General features: G+C 42.0%; 1 protein-coding gene across 1 annotated transcript in view; it reads right to left on the minus strand.

Moving 5' to 3' along the window:
• STAT5B (signal transducer and activator of transcription 5B) overlaps positions 1-14343 on the minus strand; it is a 68172-nt gene extending 53829 nt beyond the window's left edge. Inside the window, exon 1 of the mRNA XM_064582931.1 lies at positions 14188-14343. The gene's annotated coding sequence lies outside the window, so the exon portion shown is untranslated. The remainder of the gene's footprint in view (positions 1-14187) is intronic.
• Between the last annotated feature and the right edge of the window lie 2210 nt (positions 14344-16553).

Below are 16553 nucleotides of genomic sequence, written 5' to 3' on the forward strand. Positions count from 1 at the left end.
GATTAGAACACAATCAAGTAACTAGTTCTAAATTAAGAAAGCAATAAATCATTTTATATTTTAATTTAAAAATATATCCTATAATTTACTGATGCCATGTTATAAAATATATGATGTTAAATTTGAGGCCCCAAATTTATATGATTTTTTAAATATCTCGGTTTGATAAATACGATTCAGGTACATAAAAGATGAAAGGGAGGGGCGCCTGGGTGGCTCAGTAGGTTGAGCATCTGACTTCATTCAGCTCAGGTCACGATCTCAGGGTCCGGGGATGGAGACCCACGTTGGGCTCCCCACTCAGCAGGGGTCTGCTTGTCCCTCTGTCCCCCCTGCTCTGCTTGTACCTCTCTCTCTCAAACAAATAAATAAATCCTTTAAAAAAAAAAGAAGGAGATTATTCTAACTGGTCATAACAATATCACAGTGATAAAACAGATTAGAGAGAAAATCAGCAATGATAAATACACTGAAGCCAAAGGGAAACATAATTTTGGATTAAATGAGATTGATCACATTTTCAGGAGGCAGAGAAGGTAAGAAGTAATAAGCAAAAAAGAACAAGAAAATCAGCAGGATTTACTTATGAAGGCATATTGGGCAATATATGTTTATGGTTTTATCTTTAATACATGAAAATATTTATTCATTTTTATACATCTGAATTAACTACTTATGGATTTAGGTTTACAAAGCAAGTACTATATGATTTCTCTTTATGTTTTAGTATTCTCAAAATTGACTTAAAATTCTGTTACAGCAAATTCCATTACAATAAATTACAAGGCATAATCCAGGTTAAGAAAGATTTTTACCGAGCTGAATTTTACATAAAATAAGTAGGCCTGAGGTGCCTGGCTGGCCCAGTCGGAAGAACATGCAACTCTTGAACTTGGGGTTGTGAGTTCAAGCCCCACATTGGGTGTAGAAATTACTTTTAAAAAAATCTTGAGGCGCCTGGGTGGCTCAGTTGGTTAAGTGTCTGATTTTGGCTCAGGTCATGATTTCCAGGTCCTGGGATCAAGCCCCAAATGGGGCTCCCTGCTCAGTGGGGAATCTGCTTCTTCCTCTCCCTCTGCCTCTCCCCCTGCTTGTGCTCTGTCTCCCTTTCTCTCTCAAATGAATAAATAAAATCTTTTAAAAAAATAAAAATAAAATAAAGTAAGTAGGTCTTCTGCTGGGCTCAAATATATATATATTTTAAGATTGTAATTTTATTTGCTGAAAAAGTGCTAAGACTTAAAACTTGTGCTCCAGAATTCTCCTAAAACATCAACTTGTAATTTATTTTCATTTTTCTTCTTTAAACTTCTTAAAATGTGAAAAGGCTTTTGAATACTAAATCTAGTTACAAAGAAACTATTTAATGTGAATTTAATTAAGGCAGAACACAAGTCTCTTGTATTAGCAATGACATACACCCAAGAGAAAGTATCTTTCACTAGAGATTTCCTTTACCAGATATTCCCAAATGAATACCATAATAAACATTTAAAGAAGTCATTAAGCATGACTAATGGAATTACAAGGGAAAAAAATCCATAAACCTAGCTATCTTTGTATCATCACGAAAGAGAAAGCAGTACAAAAGCAAATACACAAAATATAATGAAATAATATAATGTTCACAGGTTACCAGAAGTTAAAATAAACTAGACCTATTTTTTTCAAAAGTTGAAAAAAAAACAAACACACATCTTCAATATTAAATGAATGGTAACTTAGCAGGGCACATACACAAATAAAGCAATATAATCTCTTTATTACATTTATAAAACAATATATAATTCACCATCAGCTTATATATAAAAAAATGGACCATTCCACCAAGTATAGGAAATAACTCAGTCCACAAGTTCAAATTATGTTAACTCTGAAAACGTTAAATATAATTAGAATGGTTTTAATATAGTTCTTCAACAAAAAATGTCATAAACCATACCAAATTAATATACTATGCCAAATATTTAACACAAACATCACAAACTACGCATTTTCTGCTCCTAAAAACAAAATACTAACTGAAAATAAAAACAAGTTTCTCATTCTAAACCAACACACAAAAGTCATTTTAAAAATAACTTTCCCCAGCTTTATTTTTCATTGAGATATACCTGACATAAAACATTGTGTAAATTTAAGGTATATAATGTAGTAATTTCATATATATATCTCTCTTAAAATGTTTACTAAAATAAGATTGGGGGGCGCCTGGGTGGCTCAGTTGTTAAGCGTCTGCCTTCGGCTCAGGTCATGATCCCAGGATCCTGGGATCGAGCCCCCACATCAGGCTCCCTGCTTCGGCAGGAAGCCTGCTTCTCCCTCTCCCACTCCCCCTGCTTGTGTTCCCTCTCTCGCTGTGTCTCTCTCTGTCAAATAAATAAATAAATAAAATAAGGTTGGTTAATGCATCCATCACCTCACATAGTTACAATTTGTGTGTGTGTGTGCCTCTGTGGGGAGAACTTTTAAGATCTACTCTCTTAGCAACTTTAAAATACACAATACAGTTAACTATAGTCACCATGCTATACATTACATACTCAGAACTTACTCATCTGAAAACTGGAAGTTTGTATCCTTTGGCCACCTTCACATAGTCCTCTACCCCCTGCCTTTGGCAACCACCAATCTGGTGTGGGGTTTTTTTGTGTGTTTTGTTGTTGTTGTTTTTTAACTTGGTTTTTTAAGATTCCACATATCAGTGAGATCATACAGCATTTGTCTTTCTCTGACTTATTTCACTTAGCATAATGCTCTCTAGATTCATCCATGTTGTCACAGATGGCAAGATTTCCTTCTTTTTTATGGCTAAATAATATTGTTATACATATATCTCATATTTTCTTTATTCATCCATTAAAAATAACTTTTTTCTTGATTACAAAGTATTCCATTTATTATCTGTTTATTATAGAAAAATGGGAAGACACTAGAAACCACACATGCACACACACACACCCAGAATCCTATAACCCAAAATATTTTTTCAATACCTATACTTTTTCCAAGCACGACTATATGTGATTGTTTTGCAATGTGCCTCTTCATTTAGTAATATATTGTAAATTTTACCTATATCATTAAATATTGTTTTTTAAACCATGATTGAAAGGGCTGAATAGTATTCCATTATATAAGATATTCTTCAATTTAGGGGTGCCTGGGTGGCTCAGTTGTTAAGCATCTGCCTTCGGCTCAGGTCGTGATCCCAGGGTCCTGGGATCAAGCCCCGCATCGGGCTCCCTGTTCGTCGGGAAGCCTGCTTCTCCCTCTCCCCCTTCCCCTGCTTGTGTTCCCTCTCTCGCTCTTTGTCAAATAAATAAATAAAATCTTAAAAAAAAAAAAAGATATTCTTCAATTTAGTTAATTAATCCTCTAATGCTGAACACTTAAGTTGTTTCCAATTTGTTGCTATTTTAAATAACACCACGAGGAACATCCTTATATACAGATACACAAATCTTTGAACATATTTCAGATTATGTCATCTAAATAGAATTGTTAGGTCAAAAGGTATGCACACTTTCAAGGCTTTCAATACATATATCAAACTGCCCTTCAAAAAAAGTGCCAATTTAGGGGCACCTCAGTGGTTTAGTTGGTTAAATGTCTGCCTTGGCTCAGGTCATGATCTCAGGGTCCTTGGATTGAGCCCCTCGTCGGGCTCCCTGCTCAGTGGGGAGTCTGCTTCTGCCTCTCCCCAGCTCATGCTTGGTCCCTCTCTCTCTCTGAGATAAAATCTTTTTTTAAAGAAAAAGCACCAGGGGCGCCTGGGTGGCTCAGTCATTAAGCATCTGCCTTTGGCTCAGGTCATGATCCCAGGGTCCTGGAATCAAGCCCTGCATCCAGCTCCCTGCTCAGCAGGAAGCCTGCCTCTTCCTCTCCCACTCCCCCTGCTTGTGTTCCCTCTCTCGCTGTGTCTCTCTCTGTCAAATAAATAAATAAAATCTTTAAAAAAAAAAAAAAAGCACCAATTTACATCTGACCAACTAATATGAAGGTGCCAGTTTCCCCACATTCCTAAGCCACATTTTTATTTTTTCAATATTTTTAGTTTTGTAAATCTGTTAGTTGGAAAAATTATGTCATTGTTTTTGTTTGTATTTCTTGATTTCTAGTATAGTTGAACATAATTTTGTATGATTATTGAGCATTTGTAACTCTTTTGTTCATTTTCTCTTTGGAAGACCATCTTTTTCTTATTTTTGGTACATATTTTTTATATATTAATATTAACCCAAAACCTGGGGCACCTGGGTGGCTCAGTCGGTTGAGCATCCGACTCTTGTTTTCTGCTCAGTGGTGATCTCGGGGTCGTGGGATCAAGCTGAGTCTGGCTCTGCCTGTCCCTCTCCCTAAGCTCCTCACCTTACTTGAGCTCACCCTCTCTCTCTCTCTCTCTCAAAATAAATAAATAAGTAAATAAAATTTTTTTAAAACAATAATAATAATATTAACCTATAACCTTTTATCATATATGTTTACAATGTTTTCTCTTATTTTGTCATTTATCTTTGGCTTCCGGCACTTTTTTGGCATAAGGAAGTTGTTAATATTTATGCACTTATATATATTTTTCTTTTATGAGTTATTCCGTAAGAGCCACTGGCTGGTTTTTCTTATGTTTGCCTTGTTCAAATTTAGCAACAAAACTGGAACGTAATGTAAAGTTCTTTCCAAACTAAATCTCTCACATTTGGGTAATAGAAATTCAAAACCATAAATCTTGACAATGTCACATTTCTAGGACATAATTTAAAATGTGTGCTTAAGGTAATAACTTACTTAAGGGCCCATTCCTTTAAAATTATGTGCTCTGCTCTGGTATTGCAAAATCAAGGAATCCTGCTTCATTACCAGCTCAGCATGTTAATTGTAGCCATACCATTCAGGAAGCCAAATATTTTCTATTTTGTTTTGATACCTTCAACAGTTAAGGAGGAAGATAAATCTATACACATTACAATGAATTCAGTATTTTTACTTGATATTTAAACTCATTACAAAATAAATTTATCTTTTTTTTTTTAAGATTTTATTTATTTGACAGAGAGAGACACAGTGAGAGAGGAACACAAGCAGGGGGCGTGGGAGAGAGAGAAGCAAGCTTCCCACCGAGCAGGAAGCCCGATGCGGGACTCGATCCCAGGACCCTGGGATCATGACCTGAGCCCAAGGCAGACGCTTAAGGACTGAGCCACCCAGGCGCCCCCCAAATAAACTTATCTTTAAAATCTGCTTAGGGGGCGCCTGGGTGGCTCAGTTGGTTAAGCAATTGCCTTTGGCTCAGGTCACGATCCTGGAGTCCTGGGATCAAGTCCCACATTGGGCTCCCAGCTCAGCGGGGAGCCTGCTTCTCCCTCTGACCCTCTCCCCTCTCATGCTGTTTCTCTCTCTCTCTCTCTCTCTCAAATAAATAAATAATAAAATCTTTAAAAAATAAAAAATAAAAAAATAAAATCTGCTTAGGATATGTTCAGGGTTTCCATATATCATTACATAATTGAAACAGTAACAACACAAAGAAAAGGAATATGTGCATTGTATCTCTATGTATTAGACTTTCCATACCTTTTGGAGTATGGCTCTATAATGTCCAGTTCTCACTATAATTCTCCCTCACTTTCTACCAGAAACAGATCACAAATTGTAAAAACATAAACCTACACGGTGGACTTTCATTTTGTAAAGAGCTGTGTATTTCTGTAGGTCTCCAGTTTGTTATTCTTTTCAAGCCTAAAAGATTACCAAAATATTTTAGAAACATGAAGCAAAATGAAAACATAGAATTAACATTATTTCTGAGAATGGTTTATCTAGTTAAACTACAAATGACTATCTTGTAGAATGCTGTATTATCAAGCTGATAAATTCCATTTTTTAGTACTTTAACAGATTAAGGGCTCAAAAGTTTCTATTTATAAATGCCACAATGGCATTTGTGAATATAGCTTATTGAAAACATTTTCTGCAGGTTGAATTAAGTCCCATTCTTTATGAAAACATAATGATCTGCCACAGGTTATAGGCTCTGAATTTTAGACAACACAAAATAATCTCTCACAAACTTTCTAATTTACTCTCACCTAAAGGCTGGAAAACCCCACTGAAGGCTTTTTAAAACTGATCAGACATAGAAGAAAAAAAAAAACCAGCTTTAATTGTAGGATCTCACTGACACAAACATAAGGAAATTCTGAGTTATAGATACTTCACATTAAGCTTTTTCCACTGACATTGTAACTTCTGTCAACATTCAAAGAAAACTCAACCCTGGTCAAAGGTGACAGTTTGACAATCCCGGGAGACAACATCCTCTGTTTATTTGAACAAGTTTATACCCTCTGCTCAGGGAATTGAAGTTTCTCTCCTCCCTAATTTGATCTCTCAAATTCAGATCACTACACTTTAGGGTAGTGAATTCTGTCTCAGATTTAACTTCACAATCTACCTCCAAGAAAAAATGCTAAGACCATCACATATAAAAAGGAATAAATTGGGTGCCTGGGTGGCTCAGATGGTTAAGCGTCTGCCTTCGGCTCAGGTCATGATCCCAGGGTCCTGGGATCGAGTCCCGCATCGGGCTCCCTACTCAGCGGGGAGCCTGCCTCTCTCTCTCTGTCTCTCTGTCTCTTATGAATAAATAAATAAAATCTTTAAAAAAAAAAAAAAAAGAAAGAAATTTCTGTAACTAGTTTCTAATGGCCTTTGAATAGCTCTAAACACGCAATAATTTCTTCAGTTGCCTTAAAAATTAACCCCCAAATTAAAATTAAGTCCTTCTATCTCAGAAATCACAATTAGTAACTCTAAAAAGCTTCAATTAAACAAAAATAGGGCTGCAAATCCCTTCGAAATAAAGCTGTAAATAAAATGAGCTGGATACTTGCATTTTCAGTGAACAAACACGTGTTATGTGCTAAATTAGTGCAAATGACCCTTTTGTTTGTAAAGAGAGGCCAAGGAGACAGCTCACAGCTCTTCTCCTATGATGTATATGGTAATGGTAGTGGCAGAACAACAAAGCACAATTTATAGTTAGAATTAAGACCTCTGTTTTAGGGTGCCTGGGTGGCTCAGTTGGTTAAGCGACTGCCTTCGGCTCAGGTCGTGATCCTGGAGTCCCGGGATCAAGTCCCGCATCAGGGTCCCTGCTCAGCGGGGAGTCTGCTTCTCCCTCTGACCCTATCCCCTCTCATGCTGTTTCTCTCTCTCTCTCTCTCAAAAAAAAAAAAAAAAAAAAAAAAAGACCTCTGTTTTAACATAATTTCCACCAGGATTATATACTTTAGTTGGAAAAATACTTATCATCACATTCATAAACTAAAAGTTTCTAAATACTTATACATTTTTTCCCCATTAAAAGTAAACAAGAGTCCATTTGGGAACACAAATAAAGAAATGTAAGCCTTAAAGAAACCAAACCTCTTATTGCAAAACTGCAGTTGCCTGCTCTCTTTTGCAGTGCAGTGGTTAGGAACACAGCCTCCAGAATCAGTTTGGCCTGGGTCTGGATCCAGGCCTGCCATTATTACTAGCAATGTGACCTTGGACAAGTTACTTAACTTCTCTGTGGCCATTTCTTCATCTTTCATCTGAAAATAATACCCTCCCCCTTGAGGATCACGAGTTAAAATATGGCAAGAGCTTATAACAGTGTCTGCTTGGCATACTGTTAAGTGGACAGTGATAGGTATTATTTTTATTATCTTTCTACTTTTAGGCTTTGGACATAATTTGAAGTACTTTTTAATTAATTTTCTGACCACTTTTTGGAAAATGGCATAATTATTATACAGATAACTAGTACATCTTCCCAGATGAGCTCATGGTAGGTAGTGCTACAGCCCAGAGTGATAAATAGTTGTTTTTAATACAAATAATGGATGTGGCTGTTACTGGTAACTTTGGCTTGATTTCCCATATGCAAAAAAATCCCCTACCAGGGGAAAACAAGCAGTATTAGAAAATACTTGGGTTTGTCCTATTAACATTACAGGGTAAAGCCAAATTCACTTTGCTAGTCTGATGGGCATTGAAAATATTAGTCATCAAATTAATCCCAACAAATAGCAATAATTCATTGGCTCATTGATGTATTTCCCCTTGTCTTCCCCAACCTTTCTCTAACTACTCAGAAAGGAAAGTTTTCATATTTTCTGAGAATCTCATTGCTGCTCTCAAACCATACTCTGTATCTTAGTATAGTTTAAAAAATGAGTCAGCACAAGCACCTCAAAAAACTAGCAGTACGGGGCACCTGGGTGGCTCAGCTGTTGTCTGCCTTCGGCTCAGGTCATGATCCCAGGGTCCCGGGATCGAGTCACGCATCGGGCTCCCTGCTCAGTGGGGAGCCTGCTTCTCCCTCTGACCCTCCCCCCTCTCATGTGCTCTCTCTCTCTCAAATAAATAAATAAAATCTTTAAAAAAAAAAAAGAAAAAACGGTTAAATCTGACAATAAAAACATTAAAAATTTCTGCATGCTAAGAAAATAAAACCAGGGGTGCCTGGGTGGCTCAGTCAGTTAAGTGTCTGCCTTCGGCTCAGGTCATGATCCCGGGGTCCTGGGATCGAGCCCCGCGTCGGGCTCTCTGCTCAGTGGGGAGTCTGCTTCTCCCTCTCCCTCTGCCTGCCGCTCTGCCTACTTGTGCTCTCTCTCTCTCTGTCAAATAAATGAATAAAATCTTTAAAAAACAAAACAAAACTAGCAGTACATTGAATGCGGAGATATTTCTCTCCATAATAGAAATGTGGAAAACATTTAAAAAAAAAAAAAAGACAGTGCCAAAAGCAATGGAAGAATAAAAGCAGAGTGAGTGTTAGATTTTGCAAGCTAGGTTCCAAAAGATGAATGTTCTTATCAATCAATATATGTATTTTTCATCTTAATAGTATTATAATATATGGGAAACAGATGTAATTATTATTAATAAATCCAAGAAAGAAAATATCCAGTATGTGACAAATTATAACCTCTCCTTTACTGATTACTGGTGAGGGGGGACTGGGAGGTCAAGATACTCTGCTTTAAGCTCAACTACAAAGTGCGTTATGCATAACTGCGCAACATGCTAATGCAGTATTGCCTTTACTAAGGTGATCCAAAAGAAAATTTAGGGGGCACCTGGGTGGCTCAGTCGTTAAACGTCTGCCTTCGGCTCCGGTTCTGATCCCAGAGTCCTGGGATGGAGCCCTGCATTGCCCCATGGGCTCCCTGCTCCGCGGGAAGCCTGCTTCTCCCTTTCCCACTCCCCCTGCTGTGTTCCCTCTCTTGCTGTCTCTCTCTCTGTCAAATAAATAAAATCTTAAAAAAAAAGAAAGTTTAGGAGAGATAAAGTACCCCTAAACTGCAAACGTATTTGAATACCAATTTAATTAGGAGTCTATTTAGTCTTTATACTCCTTAGAATAAAGTTAGTTGAGGGCCAGGAAAAGGCCACTTGCTTTAATCATGGAAACAATACTATACGTACTCCTCCCAAGGATATACTTCTCTTCAAGTCTCCACATAATTTACATTCCAATATTTATATTAAAGGTGACATACCATGTAAAAATTATCCGGAAGGGTCAAAAAAGAGTTTTATTTTTTATTTTTTTAAAGATTTTATTTATTTATTTGAGAGAGAGAGAATGAGAGAGAGAGCACATGAGAGGGGGGAGGGTCAGAGGGAGAAGCAGACTCCCTGCCGAGCAGGGAGCCCAATGCGGGACTCGATTCAGGGATTCCAGGATCATGACCTGAGCCGAAGGCAGTCACCCAACCAACTGAGCCACCCAGGCACCCCAAAAAGAGTTTTATAGCTGAGGGTGATTTCTCCTAAGTTCTACTACCATACCCTAAATTAGTCCTAGTTCTTATTTAAATCCTCCATGACATTCTGTATGACTTAAGTGAGGTCAGAAAAACTGCCAGGGCACCTGGGTGGCTCAGTTGGTTGGGCGACTGCCTTCAGCTCAGGTCATGATTCTGGAGTCCCAGTGTGGAGTCCCACGTCGGGCTCCATGCATGGAGTCGGCTTCTCCCTCTGACCCTCCCCCCTCTCGTGCTCTCTCTCTCACTCTCTCTCAAATAAATAAATAAAATCTTTTAAAAAAAGAAAAAGAAAAGAAAAATTGCTACAGTCACTACTTAATATGTGGGGTTGCAGATTATATAAGCCCAAGGCAACGCTTCTTTAAAACTTTGACGTTCAAGGCTCCATCTAACACATTTCAACTCTATCTTAGTGCTCTACATTATCTAGATACCGGATAGAGACAGAGCAGCAGCCCCATTTTTCTGTTAACTGCACCTCTGTTGTTGTTTTAAGAGTCCTTCTGAGGCTATACCTTGAAGAGAGTTGGGAACAGATTCAGGAATGCCCTGCCTTCCCAACTGAGGACTCAGGCTGAGCTCAGTAAGGCTGTCATGAAGCAGTACAACAGACAAAGATAAACCACATGGCATCTGATGCTTGTCTTTATATGTTTAAAATAAAAATGTGACACTACAAGAAAGTTACCATATGGACCTAATTTTGAAAATACAAACAGGAAGCACCCCCACCCCAATATTACCATTAAAAAAAAAAAAGGAAACCAAACCTCAAAGATACCTTCCAAGGAAGTCATGGGTGTGACCAAAACTAACAAAAGTAATAAACGTCATCTAAAACCCTGAAACCACCAAAAGTGAGGGTCTCATTCAACCAACTAAAAATCTAACACCTGTAAATTACTCCTCTCTTCGATTAGTAAAAACAGCATAGATTTATATATGTAAAATCTTCTCCAAACTGGCTTAGGTTTTTCAGTAACAAAGGATTACCATTAACAAGAAAAGATCCAATGTCAATATTCTACTTAAAATAAGGACACATAACTAAAAATGAATACAATTTTCAGAAAAAGTTTTTATCACTGTGATGCTCATGATTTAAATGTACAAAAAACAGTCTGATCAATGGAAACTAGATTGTTAAATTCGACTTTCTTATTCCCAGAAATAAGCATAAGACTGTTGTGTTTCCAACACTGCAGGGGAAAAAATACGACTTTAGAACACTTCTATTAACAAAGCTAAGATTTAAAGAAAATTTTTTCCTTTAACCACTACACAAAATTGGGGACACTGGTACTTTAGAGCTAATTTTTCAACATTATTTTTATTAAGTTCCGGAGTCACTTTATTATGCAGTAAAGGGATATTATTCTCCTGAAGAGCTCAGTAACCTGGAATTGTCAGATAACTTTTTAAAAGAGTAAGTTTCAAATACTCAAGACAAATTAATTTTTTTGCTTCCTTTTGTAGGAATAATGTGGCAATCTACACTCTAAAAGAAGGGGAAATGGGGCGCCTGGGTGGCTCAGTCGTTAAGCGTCTGCCTTCAGCTCAGGTCATGGTCCCAGGGTCCTAGGATCGAGCCCCACATCAGGCTCCCTGCTCGGCGCGGGAAGCCTGCTTATCCCTCTCCCACTCCCCCTGCTTGTGTTCCCTCTCTTTCTGTGTCTCTCTCTGTCAAATAAATAAATAAAACCTTAAAAGAAGAAAAAGAAGGGGAAAAAAATATCTCACTGGTGGTTAGAACATCCAGAAATCTGTGAATACTTTTGAGATCCACACATGTTTACAGGGCACTAGAATAGTTAAGCCTCCTTTGATTCTACCTTCAACCTGCAATCCAATCTTGCATGTTATTTACCTATTTATAACATCTTCCTTTTGTAAGACTACCTCTATCACCTACGTACACAAAAACAAGCCAAATGAACCATCACAAACACATTCATAAATATAAACCTAACACAAATCACAAATAATTTGAATACTAACACTAGTATAACTTGAGAAACTTGACACACAAGTACCAAAAGAGCAATAAATGGCACCCTTCACTAGTCTTGATGTGGTTTCTGTATATGTAAATAACACTTAAAAAAAAATCAATTGAGAGCCAGAAATGAGAAGTTGGGGCACAATAGGAAGTGCTGACCAAAATATTTATGTTGTAACACTCTAAACAATGATAGCACTTTTCCCCCCTTCTATCATATATATCAGGAAGTACCCATGGAAGAAATATATCCACCTTAAATTTCTTAACACAATCCATATTAATATCCTGTTGGCAAAAACATGAATGCTGAAAAGGCAGGTCAAGGGAGAAGGCGGGATAATTTATGGAGTTGGGTATACAGCAAAGATTTTATGTAGTTCAGCTCCGAGTTATGCAATAACCAAACTGCTAGTGATAGAAATCAACTTTTTTTTCTGAGGTTTTGCTTTTTTGAAAAAAGATCTCTCCATTCCTTCCCTGTGTCTCAACCAGGTGCTTGAAATTTTCATCTTCCAGAAGGCTATGGAAAACAAGTAATCTACTAGATGACACTTACCTGACCAAAGGTGTGGTGTTGTTTTAATTAAACCATGACAGACATCACAATTTGTCACATGGTAAATTTTTCTTAAAATCGGCAGCCCCTTTCCCATTTACACTATTGATTCTAACAACTGGAATCTTCCACGAGGTGGAAATTGGTACCAAAACAAAAAACCCAAAGCCTTGATAAAAAGTCAGTCAATAGGATTCCATCATTTGAAATGATCAGAACCAATCCAACGTTCACGGGTGTTACAAAATAAAATTAGAAAAACATGAAAGGTACACGAAATAAAATACATCCTCTTCTAGTCAATAAACATAAATATAATATAAACAAATGAATAACAGAACAATGTTAAGAGGCAAAGTTATATTATCTTCACTGAACAATAACAAAATTATTTGAGATAATATACGCAACAGCTGAAAGCTTATTATGGCCCAGGCAGCTATCCAACCACTTTGGAAACCTAAAATACCGGCAGATGATAAACACCATTTGAAGACCGAAAAAAGGACATAAACCTCAGTTTAATAATTTGGTGACACACTAGCCCTTTTGAGGGGCATTCCCCGAGGACATTCCAGAGACAATTAATGGAACTGTATTTAGGCAAAGATCTACTGCTCCACAGTGCTTTGGGCAGAGCACGGACCTGAGAGTCCTCAGACGGACATTTCAGTCTCAGAACGACTGAACAGCTGTGTAAACTGAACAGGCCACTTTCTCCATCTACCTGGGGCCTCAGTTTCCTCACTTGTACAGTAAGAGAATGTAGCATAATCCCGGGGTCCTTTCCAGCTCCAACATTCTATGACCCACTTTTAGTACTGTTTATTAGAATCAAAGGTCTGACAGGTTCATGGGGGACAAGAAGAAAAAGAACTGGGAAGGATCGCTATCTCCTTTTGCCTTTCACATTCTTGTGGTTTTCATTAATCCCCATCTTCCTAAAAGCTGGCACTTGTTTTTCTTCTTTGCCTTTTCCATCACTGCTAGCTACAAGTGTTTGCAAACGCCTCTTGCTCCACACAAGTTCTTCCCTCTTTGATCAGCCTGATCATCTTGCCAGATTCCTTTAGCCTTAGACCGGCTTTTGTGACACCACAACTCGCCTTCCGACTCTCCATATCTACCCCCGACACCAGGAGCACTTTTTTACTCTTTATCCCCGGCTAGCAAAAAAAAAAAAACAAAAAACATGCTGCATCCCACTGCCACACGCACCAGCCGGGGCCTGGCGGGTCCTGATGTGGGATCCCGCACCCCAAAGCCATATCGAAACGTTCGTATTTGTTGTCTTGACTCCATATAAGGCACTGTTCCTTGAGGCTTGCCTTATACCCCCCACCCCACCGGGCACCCCCGGGCTCATCCCACCCCGGGGAGTCGCAGATCCCTCTTTTGAAAAAGGAAAAGCAAGGAGACACCTGGGGTTACTCGGCACTGCAACCCGGGGGTGTGAGGTGGCCGACAGCAGTCCCCTCCTCTGGCAGGGGTCGGCGCCGGGGCCCCTCACACGCCCACCTCGACACACGAGCCCGCACGGTCCCCACACTCGACACCCTCCGCCCGCCACCGCCTCGGCACGACGCCCCTCGCGCGCCCCTAGCGCCCTCGCCCCCGGCGCCCCCGGCGCCCCCGGCACCCCCGGCCCCCAGCGCGCAGCCACCGCGGCCACCTCCCGGCCGGGGTAGCGATGGCGGCGGCGCGGCCCTGCCGGGAGTCTGGGCGGCCGGGGCGCGGGGCCCCGCCCGGGCGGGCTCCCCGGCCTCGCTCCCCGGCCCGGAGCCCAGGGCTCGCCCCACAGCTCCTACCTCGCTCGGCACCTCGGGCGCCAGCCGCCACCGCCCGCCCGCTCCCTCCCTCGGCCGGGCCGCCGCGCGTAGTCGCCTGCGCAGGGTCCCCGCCCGGGGTGACGGCTCCCGCCGCCGAATCTCCTCACGCCGGGGCCCGCGGGGACGCGCGCGCCGCGCGCGCACCGAGGCCCGCGCGCGCCCCGCGCCGGCGCGCGCCGCTTCCTGGTTCCGCCCGGCGCGCGCTCGTGAGCCCCGTGGTCCCCCGCACCCGGTCCGCGGCCGCCCCGGAGGGACCCGGAACCCCCCGGCGCGCACGGGGTGGGGGAGGGGGGCGGGCGCTGTGCGCAGCCCCTTGTCGCCGGGGCGAGTGGCGTCCCCTCTCGGCTCCCGAGGCGGGTCCCACGGGGCCACGAGCACATGCTGCTTTGTTTGGGTCGGCTCGACCACCACGAGCAGGGTTCGCGCCAGGCTGTTGTGATCGCGTTGATTGGCCCCGCTCCGCGGCCCGCCACCCCCCCCCGCCCCCCGCCCCCCGAGCTGAGGCCCGCGTTCCGGGTCCTGTCCCTCCCAGGCCCAGGTCAGAAGTCCACCGCTGCCCCATCAATAATTATCCCGGGTTTGCTCCCTGGAGGGCGTTTCAGCCAGGACTGCCGCTTACCCCCCGGGCGGAAAGCCTGAATGGACACAGCAGGAGGTTTACATTTGCCCAGGCCAACTGGATCCGTCCACGATTCCAGAGTAAATCGTGGGGGGGGGGGGGGGGGCGGGCAAGGAGGAAGGGGCGTCTGACACCATTTCCCTCCCTGGGGACTCTTGCTAGCTCCCACCAGTGAGAGCTGCGGGGAGGAACTGACTGCTCGTTAAGAAAAGCAAGAATAAACACGATCACCTTTATAAGATCCAGGGGAAAGGGGTCTCTGAGAGCCTTTTCCATGTAATGGGGAGGGGTGTGGTGTCTGAGAAGGCAGCCTGAGTCACCCACTCTCCTCTCCTCTGGCTACATCTCTGGAGCTGGCCAGCCGTTTCCCTGGCAACCCTCCAAGGGCTGGCACCAAAGCGAGGCATGTCAGATCTCCAGAAACCTAGCTGCAGGGGCAGAAGGAGAAGGACCCCACACGTACCAGAACTTCCCTTCCTTACAGTCTGAAAATCTCACGTCAAGAGATGACCAAGATCTGCAAGGCCCCAAGGTCTCCCATAATCCTCCTTTGGCAGCTCTCCTCCCAGCAGCCTTCCCTTCACCTCCAGAATAACACCAACCACAAAGATCTTTGTGTCTGTAGCTGATCTCAACAAAGTCCTCCCCCACCTAGGCAACTGCTTCTATCCCACACTTTGGGCCAACGCCTGGCACAGTGCTTTGCCCAGAGTAGGTGCAGGGCACTTGGAGGCTAGAGCAGGAGGACAGGCTGGAGCAGGAAGCTGGACAGGAGCGCCAGCTCTGAGCTCTCTGGCACCTCTCTGACAGTCACTGTGCAAGATGTTTTGGCACTTGAGCACACCACATTTCTCCTTCTTGTAAGTTTTCCTATCTGTGCACATGCTGTTCCCTCTGCCTGGAACTTGGTCCTGCCCTCTAGATGTCTGCCCTTGGTCCAGGCAATGAGAACCTCTCTCTCTGTCCCTGTTTCCCACCACATGATGTTTGTGCCTCTATTATGGCACCTCTTGTGTTGAAGGACAATTTCTTGTTTACATGTCTCTCTACCCATGACAGCACACAATATCCCATTTACCTTTAAATCCACCCACATGCCCAGCCCAGAGCAGACACCCAATAAATATTTGGGGAACAAACCCTACACTCTAGGAATAGAAATGGAACCCAAGGGGACTGTGTAGTAATTAAGAGCAAAGAATCTAAAACCAGACTTGCTGTCAGCTCCTTGAGCTGCGTGACCTTAAGCAAGTTTTTGGCCTCGATTTCCTCATTGTAATGTGGTGATAGTCATGGGACGTACCTAGTAGCACTGTTAGGGGAATTAAGTGAGGTAATGCATGTATAGTGCTTCGAATGACTTAAGCACCATAGAGCTGTTAACAGCAAAGATTTACACCCCTCTTCCTAGGATCGGTCAGGTCTAGAATTCCATCCAGCTGCCTTGGCAGCTGAGCGATGGCCACAGGGGGCTAGTTAGAATGCCCTGGAGGGTGGGGCAGGTACACCTCTTCATTCTTGCGTCTCACAGCACATCTTTGACTGACCACTACGATCTGGCTGGCTGTGTGCACAGATACAAAGGACGGAATGTTCTGGGTGACTACCTCAGCAAAACAAGAATGTTGTCAACCTGAGACAGGAAGGAAGGTCTAACACCTACCTCTCCCTACTTGACAATTCAGATGAGGTGAGACCCTCTTCCCTTGGGCCTCAGGGACATAGT

The sequence above is a fragment of the Mirounga angustirostris genome, unplaced genomic scaffold (assembly GCF_029215605.1).
Source record: "Mirounga angustirostris isolate CCGP_5_RB_7025 unplaced genomic scaffold, mMirAng1.0.hap1 SCAF_17, whole genome shotgun sequence".
Classification (NCBI taxonomy): Eukaryota; Metazoa; Chordata; class Mammalia; order Carnivora; family Phocidae; genus Mirounga; species Mirounga angustirostris.